This window comes from Oncorhynchus nerka, linkage group LG20 (assembly GCF_034236695.1).
Source record: "Oncorhynchus nerka isolate Pitt River linkage group LG20, Oner_Uvic_2.0, whole genome shotgun sequence".
Classification (NCBI taxonomy): Eukaryota; Metazoa; Chordata; class Actinopteri; order Salmoniformes; family Salmonidae; genus Oncorhynchus; species Oncorhynchus nerka.
Genome location: NC_088415.1, coordinates 25,754,860 through 25,775,165, shown reverse-complemented (window position 1 = coordinate 25,775,165; position 20,306 = coordinate 25,754,860). Strand labels below are relative to the sequence as shown.

Genomic DNA, 20,306 nt, shown 5'->3' with positions numbered 1-20,306 from the left:
AAGTGAAATGTTAAAAGGCTAAAAGTCAATAGAGCTGTGTTTGCCTTGTGCTCAGCTGACTGATGACTCTGCCTCTGCAGCCAACCTGGTGCCTTTGGCAGGTTCACAGTTGCCTGAAGGTAGAACTGAGCAGTGCCTGCCACTTGTTGTGTTACTATTTGACTAGTTCTAAACACTGCAAACTTACCGATAGGGCACACACACTTTATCACAGAAATTACACTCAAACCATCCAATTCACAATGTAGAATTGCTTTTTGGAATAAACAAAAATATGTTTATGTCTGTCTACTTATCTGTGTGTGTGTTTGAGTGTGTGTGTGAGTGTGTGAGTGCGTGTGTGTGTGCGTGTGTGTGTGTGTGTGTGTGTGTGTGTGTGTCTATCAGTATGTCTGTTGGATGGCAGTGGGTGTTGAATGGCCACCAATAGTGCTCATCGTCAGGTGATTGAAAGCTGGGGTGTTTGGTTGTGACAGGCGTGACAAGCGTGAAACTCAGGAAATGGCCCCGGGGTGTCCATATGTCACCGTACACTGATGTACCCGTCACTGAGATTAAACTGCTGACCATCTCACTCTCTCTCTCTCACTCTCCCAATTCAATTCTGTTGAAGAGAGCCAAGTTGTTTTGAGTGAAGGAATCTCTCAATCTTTAATCAAGGTACTGCCACGCTGTTGCACAGCAGGAGGACCTATACTAATCAGAGGCTTCAAACATTAACCCTTCATAGTTAACATTGGGGTCAATGATCAATGCATTTCACGTGAATGTACAAAACGTGACAATTTAATAAACAAATGTCACAGCAAAAATGTTATTATAAATGTTAGATGTTGCTAGAGAAGAATCACAGATACCCTGTCTGCTTAATGCTGCTAGAGGTCGCTGTCAGTCAAAGATGCATTCAAGGATTCCGGTAAATGGTAAGGGACAATTCCACGATAACAGAACGATGCCGAGACACAGATTTTTTCGCTTTAAAATGTATGTCAAACACAAACCAACGATTGCAAAGTTAAACAAATCATACAAATCTATGCATTTTACAAAAGCACATTTACGTGAAGAACTGTGAAGATGAAAAGTTTGGTAACAGAATGACGGTTTGTGCTGGTTGTACTGTCATTCTGTTACCAAACTTTGCATCTTACCCTATGCAGCCCAGTGAGGTGAGCTGGGCGCAGTAAAATAGGTGTGGCGCGGACGCCTGTGGTGCTGAAGTCCTATATTTTCTTTGCACTGATCATTATATCTCTCATTGTCAACATCATTTCACCTCAGCGTCATAGCCCTCTCCATATCCCACTGAAATATATTCTAATTGTGCTGGTTGAATTAAGCCAAATTTTGTCCATGATGCTGAATGTTTGTGCGGCAGTTGAAGGTCCCATATTTTCACACTGACTACTTTAGTATGTCCTAAGTTGTCTATTACTTTTTTACACCTGCAGTCTTTGACATAAAGTACCAGTCAAAAGTTTTGGCACACCTACTCATTCAAGGGTTTTTCTTTACTTTTACTATTTTCTACATTGTAAAATAATAGTGAAGACATCAACTTTATGAAATAACACATATGGAATCATGTAGTAACCAAAAAAAGTGTTAAACAAATCAAAATACATGTTATATTTTATATTCTTGAAAGTAGCCACCCTCTGCCTGCTTTGCACACACTTTTCCAACAGTCTTGAAGGAGTTTCCACATATGCTGATCACTTGTTGGCAGCTTTTCCTTCACTCTGCTCATCCCAAATCATCTCAATTGTGTTGAGGTCAGGTGATTGTGGAGGCCAGGTCATCTGATGTGGCACACCATCACTTTCCTTCTTGGTCAAATAGCCCTTACACAGCCTGTTGGTGTGTTGGGTCATTGTCCTGTTAAAAAACAAATGATAGTCCCACTAAGCGCAAACCAGATGGGATGGCGTATCGCTGCAGAATGCTGTGGTAGCCATGCTGGTTAAGTGTGCCTTGAATTCTAAATAAATCACTGACAGTGAAACCAGCAAAATACCCCCACACCATCACACCTCCTCTCCGTGCTTCATAGAGGGAACCACACACGCGGAAATCATTTGTTCACCTACTCTTCGTCTCACAAAGACGAGGCGGTTGGAACCAAAAATCTCAAATTTGAACTCATCAGACCAAAGGACAGATTTCCACTGGTCTAATGTCCATTGCTCGTGTTTTTTGGCCGAAGCATGTCTCTTATTATTATTGGTGTTCTTTAGTAGTGGTTTCTTTGCAGCAATTCGACCATGAAGGCCTGATTCACGCAGCCTCTTCTGAACAGTTGAGGTTGAGATGTGTCTGTTACTTGAACTGTGTGAAGCATTTATTTGGGCTGCAATCTGAGGTGCAGTTAACTCAGTTAACTTATCCTCTGCAGCAGAGGTAACTCTGGGTCTTCCTTTCCTATGGCGGTCCTCATGAGAGCCAGTTTAATCATAGCGCTTAATAGTTTTTGCGACTGCACTTGAAGGATTGACTGACCATCATGACTTAATCTTAAGGATCCGACCCAAATCTAACTGCCTCTAACTCAGGATCTGAAGCAAGGAAATGCATATTCTTGATAACATTTGAAAAGAAACACTTTGAAGTTTGTGGAAATGTGAAATTAATGTAGGAGAATATAACACATTAGATCTGGTCAAAGATTATACAACGAAAAAACATGCATATTTTTTAAATGCAACAGAAAGGCCATAATGCATTATTCCAGCCCAGGTCCGATTTAGATTTGGGCCACTAGGTGGCAGCAGTGTATGTGCAAAGTTTTAGAGTGAACCAATGACCCATTGTATATCTGTTGTGACTAATTGGTTTATTAATACATTTTCAAGTTCATAATTGTGCACTCTCCTCAAACAATAGCATGGTATTATTTCACTGTAATAGCTACTGTAAATTGGACAGTGCAGTTAGATTTAAAATAATTTAAGCTTTCTGCCCATATCAGATATGTCTATGTCCTGGGAAATGTTCATGTTACTTACAGCCTCATGCTAATCACGTTAGCCTACGTTAGCTTAACCGTCCCGTGGGGGGACACCGATTAATGATGGACTGTTGTTTCTCTTTGAATGAGTAGGTGTGTCCAAACTTTTAACTGGTACTGTATGTCTGTGAAAGAGAAAGGTTGCCTTTGTAAATTATTCTTCAGGCTTTTACCTCACCTCTGACCCCTGTCCTGAAGTCAACCACAACCATGTCTATATTTGTCTCACAACGAATTTACCCTCTCTCTCCTCTCTACCTCTCCTCTCCCTCTCCAGGCTGATTTGTACACCCGTAGACCGTTGGACTCCGACCTGTCAGCGGAGGAGGACCGCGAGGCGTATCGGCGTGAAGCCGAGCGCCAGGCCCAGCTCCAGCTCGACAGAGCTACGGTGAGTTTTGTTATGACACACACACACACAAATATACATACTGCAGGAACGCATATAGACACAAACACACTGTTACAGTTGTTTTGTATTGCTTACACACTAAAATTAAAACTAGTACACTATTAGCAAAACCTTACACTCAAGAAGCAAAACATCAGCCCATATTTGCACAACTATAAGCACATTGTCAACCTCACACTTGTTGCAAAACTCTACACACAGTGATTTGCAAAACACTAAACACACTTAACATACATTACACACAAACATCTATCATGAAGTCACGTCCTTGCAATACCAAAGCACTGACTGTCAGATTACCACACCGTCCAACCAATTGGTTCAACACAGTCATCAGGTGTGCAAACACTCGTTTGCTTAATTGTAGACACACCCATCAGTTGTATAAGCACTATAAAAAGCAGCAGGTGAGTTCATCGGTCTTCAAGCACAATGGAAAGAGTCAGAGAAAGAGTAAGACGAGGAGGAGGATGAGGACGAGGACGAGGAGGAGAACGAGGAAGACGAGGAGAATGAGGAGGACGAGGAGAACGAGGAGGATGAGGATGAGGACGAGGAGAACGAGGAGGACGAGGAGGAGGACGAGAAGGAGGAGGAAGGGGAGGAAAAGGAAGACAAGAAGGTGCTCAAAGAGGACCGAATCTGACAAATTAGATCTACGAGTACAGCCAAATCTACGAGTACAGCCAAATCTAAGCCGATATACAGTGGCAAGTGTGATGAGAACATTTCGACTGGAAAATAGGTATTGTAAAAATATCATCATATCAAAAACATCTGCACGGTTTCAGTAACTGCTTACAGTACTGTATTCTATGCACTATCAGCACTTCTGTTACCTTTTCCTGTGAAATTACTGTACTATTGTATACTGTTTTTTTTCTACATAGGATTGAGGGTCAGCGACGACAAGGGGGAAGGCCTCCTATGTTCACAGAACAGCAAGAGAGGGAGATAGTAAACATGGTTTTGGCCAACAATGCTATAACACTCAATAAGCTCCAAGCTAACATTGTCAATAACCACGCCATTTTCAACGATATCCATCAGGTCTCAACATCAACACTGGCACGCATCCTAAAAAAAAAACATATTCAAATGAAGCAAATTTATCGAGTGCCTTTCGAGCGCAATTCCGAAATGGTGAAACGACTGCGGCATGATTATGCAGAGGTATGTATTCACTTTAGCAGTGTGATCTTCCATACTGTCTCATAATCTTTTACTGTACTGTAATATGTATACTAGATCTACACTGAACTACACAATTTTGCCTGACACTGTTTGTCAGAGAGTTTTACGAATGGATGGAGAGGAGATCCAGCATGAGTTCATTTACGTAGATGAGGCTGGGTTCAACCTGACGAGAACACGAAGGAGGGGAAGAAACATCATTGGCCACAGGGCTATAGTCCTGGGAATGTCCCAGGGCAACGTAGGGGTAATATAACACTCTGTGCAGCCATTACACAGAATGGGGTCCTCCACCGCCATGCCCATATGGGCCCTTACAACACAGCACTCATACTTACATTCTTGGACCAATTGCACAACATAACAGCAGCAAATCAAATCGATCATATGCAATACATTGTTGTCTGGGACAATGTGTCTTTCCACCGCTCTGCTCTGGTTCAGAACTGGTTTCAGCAACATCCACATTTCAACGTCCTATATCTTCCACCATACTCTCCATTCCTCAACCTTATAGAAGAGTTTTTCTTGGCATGGCGGTGGAAGGTATATGATCTCCGTCTCCAGGCTGAGGTACCCCTCATCCAAGCCATGGAGGAGGCCTGTGACCAGATGGAGGTAGCAGCAATGCAAGGATGGATTCGTCATTCAAGACGTTTCTTTCCAAGGTGTCTTGCTAATGACAATATTGCCTGCGATGTTGATGAAATTCTCTGGCCAGATCCAGCTAGGCAAAGAGACAATGTCTAGTTATTTTTTTATATATTTTTAAACTTACAATACGTAAAGTGATGTGTGGTTACAGTATTATGAATCTCCATGTCAACATTTTGGGCGTGTTGAGAAATAATTGAGTTTCTTCAGTCTGCAACATTGGTCTTGTGTAGTGTTTGGTGAATTTACATTATATTTGTACTTTGTTGATAGTAGCCTACTCTAATCATAGGGAAGTAGAAGTGCTAAAAGTGTTTTAGGTTTATCACAGCAGAGTGTAACTCGTGCAAACAGAGTATAGTAATGTGAAACGTGTGTGTTTCATATGGTAATAAAGTGTGTTTTTTAAAAGAAGTGTATAGTTTTTACAAGAGTGTTTAATTTTGCAAAAGATCTGTAGTGTTTTGCTAATTGGGTGTGTGGTTGTGCTAATTGTGTGTAGTGTTTTGAAAACACGGCCCGTGTTTTGAAAATCGTGCTTAAGCAATCCAAAAAAAACTGTAATACTAATTCATGATCACACACATACATTATTGGCAACACTAATTGAAACATTGTTGTTTGCTGTGCTTGCAGTCTAAACTTGTAGCGTTTGCAGTGACGACCAATGTGAGTTACTGTGGAGCTCTAGATGGTGACTGTCCTGTTGAAGGAGCTGCAATCAACTACGAAGCCAAAGACTTCCTGCACATTAAGGAGGTGAGGAACAACACTCCTCAAGATGGAAGAGCCCTCCTTTCTCCCCCCTTCATCTCACTACTCTTCCTCTCTACCCTCTTCCTCTCACTCCTTTTCCTCTCGCTCCTCTTCATCTCACTCCTTTTCCTCTCTACCCTCTTCCTCTCACTCCTTTTCCATTCTCCCCTCATCCTCTCACTCCCTTCCTCTCTCCTCTTGTCCTCTCACTCTTCTTCCTCTCACTCTTCTTCCTCTCTCCCTTCTTCCTCTCTCCCTTCTTCCTCTCACTCCTCTTCCTCTCACTCCTCTTCCTCTCTCCCTTCTTCCTCTCACTCCTCTTCCTCTCTCCCTTCTTCCTCTCACTCCTCTTCCTCTCACTCCTCTTCCTCTCTCCCTTCTTCCTCTCACTCCTCTTCCTCTCTACCCTCTTCATCTCACTCCTTTTCCTCTCAACCCTCTTCCTCTCACTCCTTTTCCATTCTCCCCTCATCCTCTCACTCCTCTTCCTCTCTCCCCTCATCCTCTCACTCCTCTTCCTCTCTCCCCTCGTCCTCTCACTCCTCTTCTTCTCTCCCTTCTTCCTCTCACTCCTCTTCTTCTCTCCCTTCTCTTCCTCTCTCCCTTCTTCCTCTCACTCCTCTTTCTCTCACTCCTCTTCCTCTCACTCCTCTTCCTCTCTCCCCTCTTCCCCAAGGGAACAACACAGCTGTAGAAAGCATCCATGTCGTGGTTATAACTACTTGCGCTGGATTAGTTAGGGAAATATTAATATTGTTGTATTTCCAGAAGTAGTAACCATACAGTAGCTACAATAATGACGCGGATCAGGCAGTGATGTGTTTCATGGTGTAATGTTGCATTATGTTGTATTGTAACAGAAGTACAATAATGACTGGTGGATTGGTCGTTTGGTGAAGGAGGGGGCAGACATCACCTTCATCCCCAGCCCTCTGCGCCTGGAAGCTATAAGACACAAACACATGCAGAAACAAAGGTGAACCAACACTAACACTGAAGTTTCATTTTACACAATATTTGCCAAACATTTTGTGTTCATACGATGTTTGTAAGAATTTGTGACATCAAGGGAATATCAGGGGCACAATTTAATATTGTATTGTGTCCTCACACTAACATTGAACTGGCCTTCTTTACACTTAAGCCTTAACACCATAACCATAACAGTAACCTTAAACCCCAACTATGACCCAGGCTGTAACCCCTGACCTTTGTTCTGATTTGTCTGTTGTCAAAGATTGTCTATTATATTGACAAGGTAGTCAAGTGACTGCTCTAATTATGGAAATATGTGTCCTCAAAGATGAAAGGCAGGCAGGAGGAGGTGAGATCAGGTCAACTCAAATCAAATCGTATTTGTCACATGCTTCATAAACAACAGGTGTAGAATAACAGTGAAGTGCTTACAGGCCCCTCCCAACAGTGCTGAGAGACATTTGTTTAATAATAGAAAGATAATAACATGAATAAATACACAATGAGTAATGATAACTTGGCTATATACACAGGGTACCAGTACAGAGTCTATGTCCCTAAACTGGGACATGCTTAACACCCCGGCCATCCTACAATCTAAGCTTGATGCCCTCAATCTTACACAAATTATCAATGAACCTACCAGGTACAACCCCAAATCCGTAAACACGGACACTCATAGATATCATCCTAACCAACCTGCCCTCCAAATACACCTCTGCTGTTTTCAACCAAGATCTCAGTGATCACTGCCTCATTGCCTGCATCCATAAGTCTGTACAGCACTTTGAGATATCAGCTGATGTACGAAGGGCTATATAAATACATTTGATTTGATATGATTATGGGTGTGTGGTTAAACAACCACCCCTCATCAGTGTCAAACGCTCCCTAAAACACTTCAGCGAGCAGGCCTTTCTAATCGACCTGGCCGGGGTATCCTGGAATGATATTGACCTCATTCCGTCAGTAGAGGATGCCTGGTTATTCTTTAAAAGTGCCTTCCTCACCATCTTAAATAAGCAAAATAATTAAGAACCAGGAACAGATATAGCCCTTGGTTCACTCTAGACCTGACTGCCCTTGAACAGCACAAAAACATCCTGTGGCGTACTGCATTAGCATCGAATAGCCCCCATGATATGCAACTTTTCAGGGAAGTTATGAACCAATATACATAGGCAGTTAGGAAAGCTAAGGCTAGCTTTTTCAAACAGAAATTTGCATCAAACTCAAAAAAGTTCTGGGACACTGTAAAGTCCATGGAGAATAAGAGCACCTCCTCCCAACTGCCCACTGCACTGAGGCTAGGAAACACTATCACCACCGATGAATATAATTGAGAATTTCAATAAGCATTTTTCTACGGCTGGCCATGCTTTCCACCTGGCTACCCCTACCCTGGTCAACTGCCCGGCACCCCCCACAGCAACTCGCCAAAGCCTCTCCCATTTCTCCTTCACCCAAATCCAGATAGCTGATGTTCTGAAAGAGCTGCAAAATCTGGACCCCTACAAATCAGCCAGGCTAGATCATCTGGACCCTCTCTTTCTAAAATTATCTGCCGATATTGTTGCAGCCCCTATTACTAGCCTGTTCAACCTCTCTTTCGTATCGTCTGAGATTCCCAAAGATTGGAAAGCTGCCGCATCATCCCCCTTTTTTAAGGGGGAGACACTCTAGACCCAAACTGCTGCAGACCTATATCCTACCCTGCCTTTCTAAGGTCTTCGAAAGCCAAGTTAACAAACAGATCACCGACCATTTCGAATCCCACCATACCTTCTCCGCTATGCAATCTGGTTTCAGAGCTGGTCATGGGTGCACCTCAGCCACACTCAAGGTCCTAAACGATATCATAACCGCAATCGATAAGAGACATTACTGTACAGCCGTCTTCATCGACCTGGCCAAGGCTTTTGACTCTGTCAATCACCACATTCTTATCGGCAGATTAAACAGCCTTGGTTTCTCAAATGACTGCCTCGCCTGGTTCACCAACTACTTCTCTGATAGATGTTCAATGTGTCAAATCGGAGGGCCTGTTGTCTGGACCTCTGGCAGTCTCTATGGGGGTGCCACAGGGTTCAATTCTCGGGCCGACTCTCTTCTCTGTATACATCAATGATGTCGCTCATGCTGCAGGTTATTCTCTGATCCACCTCTACGCAGACGACACCATTCTGTATACTTCTGGCCCTTCTTTGGACACTGTGCTAACCTCCAGACGAGCTTCAATGCCACACAACTCTACTTCCATTGCCTCCAACTGCTCTTAAATGCAAGTAAAACTAAATGCATGCTCTTCCACCGATCGCTGCCCGCACCTGCTCGCCCGTCCAACATCACTATTCTGGACGGTTCTGACTGAGAATATGTGGACAACTACAAATACCTAGGTGTCTGGTTAGACTGTAAACTCTCCTTCCAGACTCACATTAAGCATCTCCAATCCAAAATTAAATCTAGAATCGGCTTCCTATTTCGCAACAAAGTATCCTTCACTCATGTTGCCAAACATATCCTCATAAAACTGACCATCCTACCGATCCTCGACTTCGGCGATGTCATTTACAAAATAGCCTACAACACTCTACTCAACAAATTGGATGCAGTCTATCACTGTGCCATCCGTTTGGTCACCAAAGCCCCATATACTACTCACCATTGCGACCTGTATGCTTTCGTTGGCTGGCCCTTGCTTCATACTCGTCGTCAAACCCACTGGCTCCAGGTCATCTACAAGTCTCTGCTAGGTAAAGCCCCGCCTTATCTCAGCTCACTGGTCATCATAGCAGCACACACCCGCAGCACGCGCTCCAGCAGGTACTGTATATCTCACTAGTCACCCCCAAAGCCAATTCCTCTTTGGCCGCCTTTCCTTCCAGTTCTCTGCTGTCAATGACTGGAACTAACTGCAAAAATCACTGAAGCTGGAGACTCATGTCTCCCTCACTAGCTTTAAGCACCAGCTGTCAGAGCAGCTCACAGATCACTGCACCTGTACATAGCCCATCTGTATTATAGCCCATCCAACTACCTCATCCCCATACTGTATTTATTTATTTATCTTACTCGCCCCAGTATCTTTACTTGCATATTCATCTTCTGCACATCTATCACTCCAGTGTTTAATTGCTAAATTGTAATTACTTCGCCACCATGGCCTATTTATTGCCTTACCTCCCTTATCTTACCTCATTTGCACAAACTGTATATAGACTTTTTCTACTGTATTATTGACTTTATGTTTGTTTGTTTGTTCCTTGTGTAACTCTGTGTTGTTGTATGTGTCGAACTGCTTTGCTTTATTCTTGGCCAGGTCGCAGTTGTAAATGAGAACTTGTTCTCAACTAGCCTACCTGGTTAAATAAAGGTAAAATAAAAAATGTGCAGGTGTATGAAGTAATTGAGGTAGATATGGACATATACAGTGCCTTGCGAAAGTATTCGGCCCCCTTGAACTTTGCAACCTTTTGCCACATTTCAGGCTTCAAACATAAAGATATAAAACTGTATTTTTTTGTGAAGAATCAACAACAATTGGGACACAATCATGAAGTGGAAGGACATTTATTGGATATTTCAAACTTTTTTAACAAATCAAAAACTGAAAAATTGGGCGTGCAAAATTATTCAGCCCCCTTAAGTTAATACTTTGTAGCGCCAACTTTTGCTGCGATTACAGCTGTAAGTCGCTTGGGGTATGTTTCTATCAGTTTTGCACATCGAGAGACTGACATTTTTTCCCATTCCTCCTTGCAAAACAGCTCGAGCTCAGTGAGGTTGGATGGAGAGCATTTGTGAACAGCAGTTTTTAGTTCTTTCCACAGATTCTCGATTGGATTCAGGTCTGGACTTTGACTTGGCCATTCTAACACCTGGATATGTTTATTTTTGAACCATTCCATTGTAGATTTTGCTTTATGTTTTGGATCATTGTCTTGTTGGAAGACAAATCTCCGTCCCAGTCTCAGGTCTTTTGCAGACTCCATCAGGTTTTCTTCCAGAATGGTCCTGTATTTGGCTCCATCCATCTTCCCATCAATTTTAACCATCTTCCCTGTCCCTGCTGAAGAAAAGCAGGCCCAAACCATGATGCTGCCACCACCATGTTTGACAGTGGGGATGGTGTGTTCAGGGTGATGAGCTGTGTTGCTTTTATGCCAAACATAACGTTTTGCATTGTTGCCAAAAAGTTCAATTTTGGTTTCATCTGACCAGAGCACCTTCTTCCACATGTTTGGTGTGTCTCCCAGGTGGCTTGTGGCAAACTTTAAACGACACATTTTATGGATATCTTTAAGAAATGGCTTTCTTCTTGCCACTCTTCCATAAAGGCCAGATTTGTGCAATATACGACTGATTGTTGTCCTATGGACAGAGTCTCCCACCTCAGCTGTAGATCTCTGCAGTTCATCCAGAGTGATCATGGGCCTCTTGGCTGCATCTCTGATCAGTCTTCTCCTTGTATGAGCTGAAAGTTTAGAGGGACGGCCAGGTCTTGGTAGATTTGCAGTGGTCTGATACTCCTTCCATTTCAATATTATCGCTTGTACAGTGCTCCTTGGGATGTTTAAAGCTTGGGAAATCTTTTTGTATCCAAATCCGGCTTTAAACTTCTTCACAACAGTATCTCGGACCTGCCTGGTGTGTTCCTTGTTCTTCATGATGCTCTCTGCGCTTTTAACGGACCTCTGAGACTATCACAGTGCAGGTGCATTTATACAGAGACTTGATTACACACAGGTGGATTGTATTTATCATCATTAGTCATTTAGGTCAACGTTGGATCATTCAGAGATCCTCACTGAACTTCTAGAGAGAGTTTGCTGCACTGAAAGTAAAGGGGCTGAATAATTTTCACGCCCATTTTTTCAGTGTGATTTGTTAAAAAAGTATGATATATCCAATAAATGTCGTTCCACTTCATGATTGTGTCCCACTTGTTGTTGATTCTTCACACACAAAAAAAATACAGTTTTATATCTTTATGTTTGAAGCCTGAAATGTGGCAAAAGGTCACAAAGTTCAAGGGGGCCGAATACTTTCGTAAGGCACTGTAGTTAGGGGTATTGTGACAACATGATAGATATTAAGCAGCAGCAGCAGCGTATGTGATGAGTCAAAAGACTGCAAAAGGGGGTCAATGCAGATAGACATATCCGTGTGGATGACGGATCACCACCTCAAGCTGAACCTCGGCAAGACGGAGCTGCTCTTCCTCCCGGGGAAGGACTGCCCGTTCCATGATCTCGCCATCACGGTTGACAACTCCATTGTGTCCTCCTCCCAGAGCGCTAAGAACCTTGGCGTGATCCTGGACAACACCCTGTCGTTCTCAACTAAAATCAAGGCGGTGGCCCGTTCCTGTAGGTTCATGCTCTACAACATCCGCAGAGTACGACCCTGCCTCACACAGGAAGCGGCGCAGGTCCTAATCCAGGCACTTGTCATCTCCCGTCTGGATTACTGCAACTCGCTGTTGGCTGGGCTCCCTGCCTGTGCCATTAAACCCCTACAACTCATCCAGAACGCCGCAGCCCGTCTGGTGTTCAACCTTCCCAAGTTCTCTCACGTCACCCCGCTCCTCCGCTCCCTCCACTGGCTTCCAGTTGAAGCTCGCATCCGCTACAAGACCATGGTGCTTGCCTACGGAGCTGTGAGGGGAACGGCACCTCAGTACCTCCAGGCTCTGATCAGGCCCTACACCCAAACAAGGGCACTGCGTTCATCCACCTCTGGCCTGCTCGCCTCCCTACCACTGAGGAAGTACAGTTCCCGCTCAGCCCAGTCAAAACTGTTCGCTGCTCTGGCCCCCCAATGGTGGAACAAACTCCCTCACGACGCCAGGACAGCGGAGTCAATCACCACCTTCCGGAGACACCTGAAACCCCACCTCTTTAAGGAATACCTAGGATAGGATAAAGTAATCCCTCTCACCCCCCCTCCCCCTTAAAAGATTTAGATGCACTACTGTTCCACTGGATGTCATAAGGTGAATGCACCAATTTGTAAGTCGCTCTGGATAAGAGCGTCTGCTAAATGACTTAAATGTAATGTAAATGTAATAGTCCGGGTAGGTATTTGGTTAACTATTTAGCAGTCTTATGGCTTGGGGGTAGAAGCTATTCAGGGTCTTGTTGGTTCCAGACTTGGTGCATCGTTACCGCTTGCCATGCGGTAGCAGAGAACCAATTTTGTGAGAGAGAACCAATGACAATTTTGACACGAGTGTCTACTTATATCAGGTGCGTTTGTTACAACGTAAACATTACAAAACTTCTATTAAATCAAATAAGCAATTACATTTTTTGTTGACAATTTTTCAACACTCTCAATTGATCTCCATACAAAAATGCCTTACTTCGTGGGCTTATATTCGTGGACAGATTTTGGGCAGAGTAAATAACACCTCTCGCTTCACCTCTTCCTCTGCAGTTGTGCAGGAACACAGTGCGTAACTCTCTGTCTAGCCTGGGTGACATGGTCTCAGGGAGCTGGAAGACCGCGTCGCCATCAGGTGGTAAGTATAAGAATTACAACATCAGACCTTTTCCTCAGGAATCTAATACTGTATTTCACCTCAATCTTGATCTTTCTCCTCACTCACTGATATAATGTCTAATGTGACTGATTGTACTTCTTTTGTTTTCAAAAGACAAACAGAAGCAAAATCAGGTAGGTTTTTAATCATGTAGTTTTCTCTGATACAAGCATGAACCTATTTTACAGGGTGTCATTTTTCACCAATTATAGGAAACTTCTAGCTTTGATTAACACTCTCTCTTTCTCTTTGTATCTCGCTCTTCTGTCATACAAGAACACCTTCCTCCATATGACGTTGTCCCATCTATGAGGCCAGTGGTCTTAGTAGGACCGTCCCTGAAGGGCTATGAGGTAAACGTCTCTCTCTCTCTCTCTGTCTTAAAACAGTTTCTCTACCAGGAGCAGGCAAGCTATGTGTCTTCTTCCTTGAGGGACCGAAATACGCCGGAGATTTGACAAACTGGGTGTCAGTTAAGCTAACCATCTGAGGTAACGGTTGGTTGGGCAACACTTTCCTAGAACCAGTTAAGCGTAACCTCTAATCTGCTCCAACTAGTGATATGGATTAACATTCTCATTTCTCTCTCTGCTCCACAGCTGAATAATATCTAATTCAGACAGTGGAATTAACACCAAGTATGGCTAATTCATTGATCTACAGTTGAAGTTGGCCAAATACATTTAAACTCAGTTTTTCACAATTCCTGACATTTAATCCTAGTAAAAATTCCCTGTTTAAGGTCAGTTAAGATCCCCACTTTATTTTAAGAATGTGAAATGTCAGAATAATAGTAGAGTGATTTATTTGAGCTTTTATTTTTTTTCATCACATTCCCAGTGGGTCAGAAGTTTTCATACACTCAATTAGTATTTGGTAGCATTGCCTTTAAATTGTTTAACTTGGGTCAAACGTTTTGGGTAGCCTTCCACAAGCTTCCCACAATAAGTTGGGTGAATTTTGTCCCATTCCTCCTGACAGAGTTGGTGTAACTGAGTCAGGTTTGTAGGCCTCCTTGGTCGCACATGTTTTTTTCAGTTCTGCCCACAAATGTTCTATAGGATTAAGGTCAGGGCTTTGTGATGGTCACTCAAATACCTTGACTTTGTTGTCCTTAAGCCATTTTGCTGCAACTTTGGAAGTATGCTTGGGGACATTGTCCATTTGGAAGACCCATTTGCGACCAAGCTTTAACTTCTTGACTGATGTCTTGAGATGTTGCTTCAATATATCCACATAATTTCACTTCCTCATGATGCCATTTATTTTGTGAAGTGCACCAGTCCCTCCTGCAGCAAAGCACTCCCACAACATATTGCTGACACCCCCGTGCCTCACAGTTGAGATGGTATTCTTTGGCTTGCAAGCATCCCCCTTTTCCTCCAAACATAACGATGGTCATTATGGCCAAACAGTTCAAATTTTGTTTTATCTGGCCAGAGGACATTTCTCCAAAAAGTATGATTTTTGTCCCCATGTGCAGTTGTAAACCGTAGTCTGGCTTTTTTATGGCGGCTTTGGAGCAGTGGCTTCTTCCTTGCTGAGCGGCCTTTCAGGTTATGTCGATATAGGACTCGTTTTACTGTGGATATAGATACTTTTGTACCTTTTTCATCCAGCATCTTCACAAGGTCCTTTGCTGTTGTTCTGGGATTGATTTACACTTTTCGCACCAAAGTACGTTCATCTCTAGGAGACAGAACGCGTCTCCTTCCTGAGCGGTATGACGTCTGCGTGGTCCCATGGTGTTTATACTTGCGTACTAGTGTTTGTACAGATGGACGTGGTACCTTCAGGCATTTGGAAATTGCTCCCAACGATGAACCAGACTTGTGGAGGTCTACAATTTTCTTTCTGAGGTCTTGGCTGATTTCTCTTGATTTTCCCATGATGTCAAGCAAAGAGGTACTGAGTTTGAAGGTAGACCTTGAAATACATCCACAGGTACACCTCCAATTGACTCAAACGATGTAGATTAGCCTATCAGAAGCTTCTAAAGCCATGACATAATTTTTGGAATTTTCCAAGCTGTTTAAAGGCACAGTCAACTTAGTGTATGTAAACTTCTGACCCACTGGAATTGTGATACAGTGAATTATAAGTTAAATAATCTGTCTGTAAACAATTGTTGGAAAAATGACAAAGTAGATGTGCTAACCACCTTGCCAAAACTATAGTTTGTTAACAAGAAATTTGTGGAGTGGTTGAAAAATGAGTTTTAATGACTCCAACCTAATTGAATGTAAACTTCCAACTTCAACTGTATGTTTTATACCCTGATGCTTAGCTAGTTTCTTTGATAATGATATGTGTGCATCCAAGATCTTTCTCTACCCTCTCTCAGGTGACAGATATGATGCAGAAAGCTCTGTTTGATTTCCTGAAACACAGGTTTGATGGAAGGTTAGTATAGACAGGCATCATAATTAACCTACAGTTGCAGATTCATGTAGTTAATTGTTTACTTCTCTATTGTATGCACATCTATGACACAAGTTTTCTTTTGTTTGCTTTCTCTCTGTTTGGTCCCTTTCTGAATCACCATCACATTCACCACTGTGGTATTCTATCTGTAGTGTGTATTTTCAGTGTAATTGTGTTATTTGTGTTTATCATGTTTTGTTTTGGACACCTGCAGAATCTCCAGTACACGCATCACGGCAGACCTTTCTCTAGCCAAGAGATCTGTCCTCAACAAGAAGCCCATCATGGAGAGATCCAATACTCGCTCCAGCCTGGGTGAGTACTCACACATACATACACACACACACACACACTTACACACACACACACACACATCCACAAACATTTGCTCATGTTGACACTATTACGAAATGTGTTAAGCGGCCAGAGTGCATGGATAGATCTCATGGTCAGGTACAGTAATGTATCTCTCTCCCCTACAGCCGAGGTCCGGAGTGAGATAGAGAGGATATTTGAGCTGGCCAAAACCCTCCAGTTGGTGGTCCTGGATGCAGACACCATCAACCATTTGGCCCAGCTAGCCAAGACTTCCCTGGCCCCCATCTTGGTCTACATCAACGTTTCCTCACCAAAGGTGAGACACAATCAGGCACCTAATACATGTCTTGCAGATGTAGTGTAAGTGGGCCTCATTGAGGATATATGATGATCTCTTTCGAATTTCTCTTCTTTATTAAGCCTTTATGAATCCTTCTTTATAAAGCTACCTTCTCCCTCTATCTCCCTGTCTCCCCTCCCCACTCTCTCCCAGGTGCTCCAGAGGCTGATCAAGTCCCGGGGGAAGTCTCAGAGCAAACATCTGAACGTGCAGATGATGCCTGGGGACAAGCTGTCTCAATGCCCCCCTGTACGCGGACACATTTCACATTTCAGTCAATTATCAGACGCTCATATCCAGAGCAAGTTACAGAAGCAATTAGGGTTAAGTGCCTTGCTCAAGGGGCACATCGACAGGTTTTTAATTTTTGGTTACTGGCCCAACACTCTTAACCGCTAGGCTACCTGCTTCCCATCATACAGTACTATTCACAATTACAACCCAACCAGCTGTCTGATTACCCTCCCACTGTTCCCTCATAGGATATTTTTTATATAATTCTGGATGAGAACCAATTGGAGGATGCATGTGAGCACTTGGCTGAATACTTAGAAGTCTACTGGCATGCCACTCATCTTCCCGGCACCACCCCTATCAACGGGCTATTGGAGCAGAACATCATGATCCCGCCTTCAGCCATCTCTAGCCTACAGGTGAGGTGCTTTCATATGGATGGAGGAGGGAAAGTGGAGAGGAACAGAGATAGTTGGAGAAGGGAAAATGGAAAGAGGACAGATTATGGGAAGGGTTTCTTTATTATGGGAGGGGAGTTCTTTATGTGGTTGTTGTGTTGCAGCTCTTACAGTACTATGCCAGATTCCCCCTCTCCCCTCCCTTAACGTTTTTGCAGTTTTCTGTAACACAGGAATTCATTGAATGAGCGCTTACTAAACAGGTGAGTTGGAGGGTTTCTGTATGTGCATTACTTCTCCACCCAAGTAACCCCTGCCCCCGTTAACCACCCCACCACACTGTAACGGTGTTCGTCTGTTGAATGAAGAGAGTCGGACCGAAATGCAGCGTGTAGGTTACTCATGACTTTAATGAAAGAATACGTACATGAAATAACTGTGAGAATACAAAACAACAAACGGAACGTGAAACTAATTACAGCCTATCTGGTGACTATAACACAGAGACAGGACAAACACCCACGAAATACAAAGCGAAACTGAGGCTGTCTAAATACGGTTCTCAATCAGAGACAACGACAAGCACCTGACTCTGATTGAGAACCGCCTCAGGCAGCCAAGCAAAACTAGACACACCCCTAAACAGCCGCGATCCCAACTATACAAACCCCAATACGAAACACAACATATATACCCATGTCACACCCTGGCCTACCCAAACTATTAACAAAACACAAAATACAATGACCAAGGCGTGACACACACCACACTACACCAACCACACTTGATGGAATAAGATCAACCAATGTGTCTTGTTTCCATTTCACACAATAAACTCCCCTCCACACACAAAAGTCACTAATACCTACAATATGTAGACTCAGTCTCATCTCTTATCCACCTGCCACCTCTAAGCCCCTGCATATTTGATTGACACTGTGCTACAAGCTTCAAGGATTCTATGATGAATTCCATAAAGCAGCCACATGCTATATCAAACAAAGTGTAGTAATAAGAATGTCATAACGTCTGTTAAATGGCATATACGTTATAATGCACACAGTGGACGTATTAGATATCTGCTATAAACAAATGGATCTGTTCCATGACCAGACTCATGCTTTTTTAATGGCACACCCTCTCACGCTGGCACGGACTGCTACCTGAATGAAACCTTTGGCTTGCGTTAAAAAAAATAGAAGTACGACTAAACAGCTCATTAAAAAAATTAATTGCTGAGAATGCTCCAGTTAAAAGTATATTGTTAAGAGGTGTGCTCACCGTGATTGATTGAGAACATAAAAACATGTAAATGCAAAACATGCCACTAATTTAAGATGAACACTGTAATACTATGTAATTATTGTAACTGTTCCACTGTCATTTGTGGTATTTCCTTTCTGTAGAGTATCATCATCTGTCTGTTAGTCTTATGTGTGCTGTGTGCCCACCAGTTGTAGCTTCATCCATTTGTCTTTGGTATGATGAGGATAGTAATAGACGAGTAGGCTACTTTTGGAAGCTGTCTCGGATACTGTGATGGAGCTCTTATTTAATCGTGCCCCCCTCTCTCTCCAACAACAAACCCCAGACCCAGAATAAAAACCAGCCCCCAATGCAGCATGGCGGTGTGGGGGTGCAGGGTGAGGAGATAAGGGAGGAGGCCCACACCCCCCTGGAGCAGGACAGCCTGATGCTGTCTGAAGACGGGAGTGACACCCTGTCCTGTGGCCTAAGGGGGGCCCATGTCTCTGGGAGGGCAAGGAGGACGAGGAGGAGGAAGAGCTGGTGGAGGAATTAGAAGAGGAGCTATATGAGGAGAAGAAGAATGAGTTAGAGTCTCCCTGCCATGCCCAAACTTACAGGGACAGGTACCCCCCTCACCGCGGGCACCCCGGGGGCGTCCACAGCGCCAACGGGCATGAGTCACAGGACAGGCTGCTCCAGCATGATGCCCAGCAGGGGCACAACCAGCGCAACAATCGCCAACGCAGCCGTCCCTGGCCCAGAAACAACTACTGACATATCTAATGTACCCCTGGTCCCAGGCAACTACTGACATCTCTAATGTACCCCTGGCCCAGAGACAACTACTGGCATAGCTAATGTACCCCTGGTCCCAGACAACTACTGACATCTCTAATGTACCCCTGGTCCCAGACAACTACTGACATCTCTAATGTACCCCTGGTCCCAGACAACTACTGACATCTCTAATGTACCCCTGGTCCCAGACAACTACTGACATCTCTAATGTACCCCTGGTCCCAGACAACTACTGACATCTCTAATGTACCCCTGGTCCCAGACAACTACTGACATATCTAATGTACCCCTGGCCCAGAATACCACTAGCCTTACCCAAACTACAAGGCTATATAAGATACAAAAATATACACAACTTTGGCCACAAGACACCCACATGTGCTCCATGTCTCCCACCACTCACCCCTCACTCCAACTACTGAAAACAATTACTGCTATGCACATTGCCACCTTCTACAATCACACACTTACAGGATTCTGGTTTCACTAATTCTGATTAGCTGGGGTCATGTTAATCAGATAAAAGGCTATACGTCAACAGGTCTACTCACCTCTACAATGGAAAGCTAGTAGCAGGCTATAACTACTGGCTGTAGGTCAAGTCAAACCTTAAGCTGCTTCACGCAAGGTTTCTCTATTGTAGGACAACAGATTTACTTTCCTTCAATCCCTAAGACATTTGTGTCTTTATTATTGCATTTATGCATATGATTACTTTAGGACTATTTGCAAATTATGGTCAGAGCAGGAACCATAGGCTCTTTCTGGATCAACAAAGGTAGGAATGTCTACTTCTTAGTAACCTGCAATGGGAAATATTAATGCATCGGAATGTAATGTAATGTATATATTGAAGGGGCATGTGGTTATAATAAGTATTATTTATATTTTATTTAGTTTATTTAGATTTGTCAGTGTGTGGACTTGTTCTTCATTTCAGAGAAATGTTTTTAGTCCAGATTGTTTTGACTGAGAATGTTTTTTTGGAGAGGCACAGGTAT

The 20,306-nt window shown here is 43.4% G+C and overlaps 1 pseudogene; it reads left to right on the top strand.

The window, feature by feature from the left end:
* Window positions 1–1,154: 1,154 nt before the first annotated feature.
* On the top strand, window positions 1,155–20,306 carry LOC115101632 (voltage-dependent L-type calcium channel subunit beta-3-like; annotated as a pseudogene).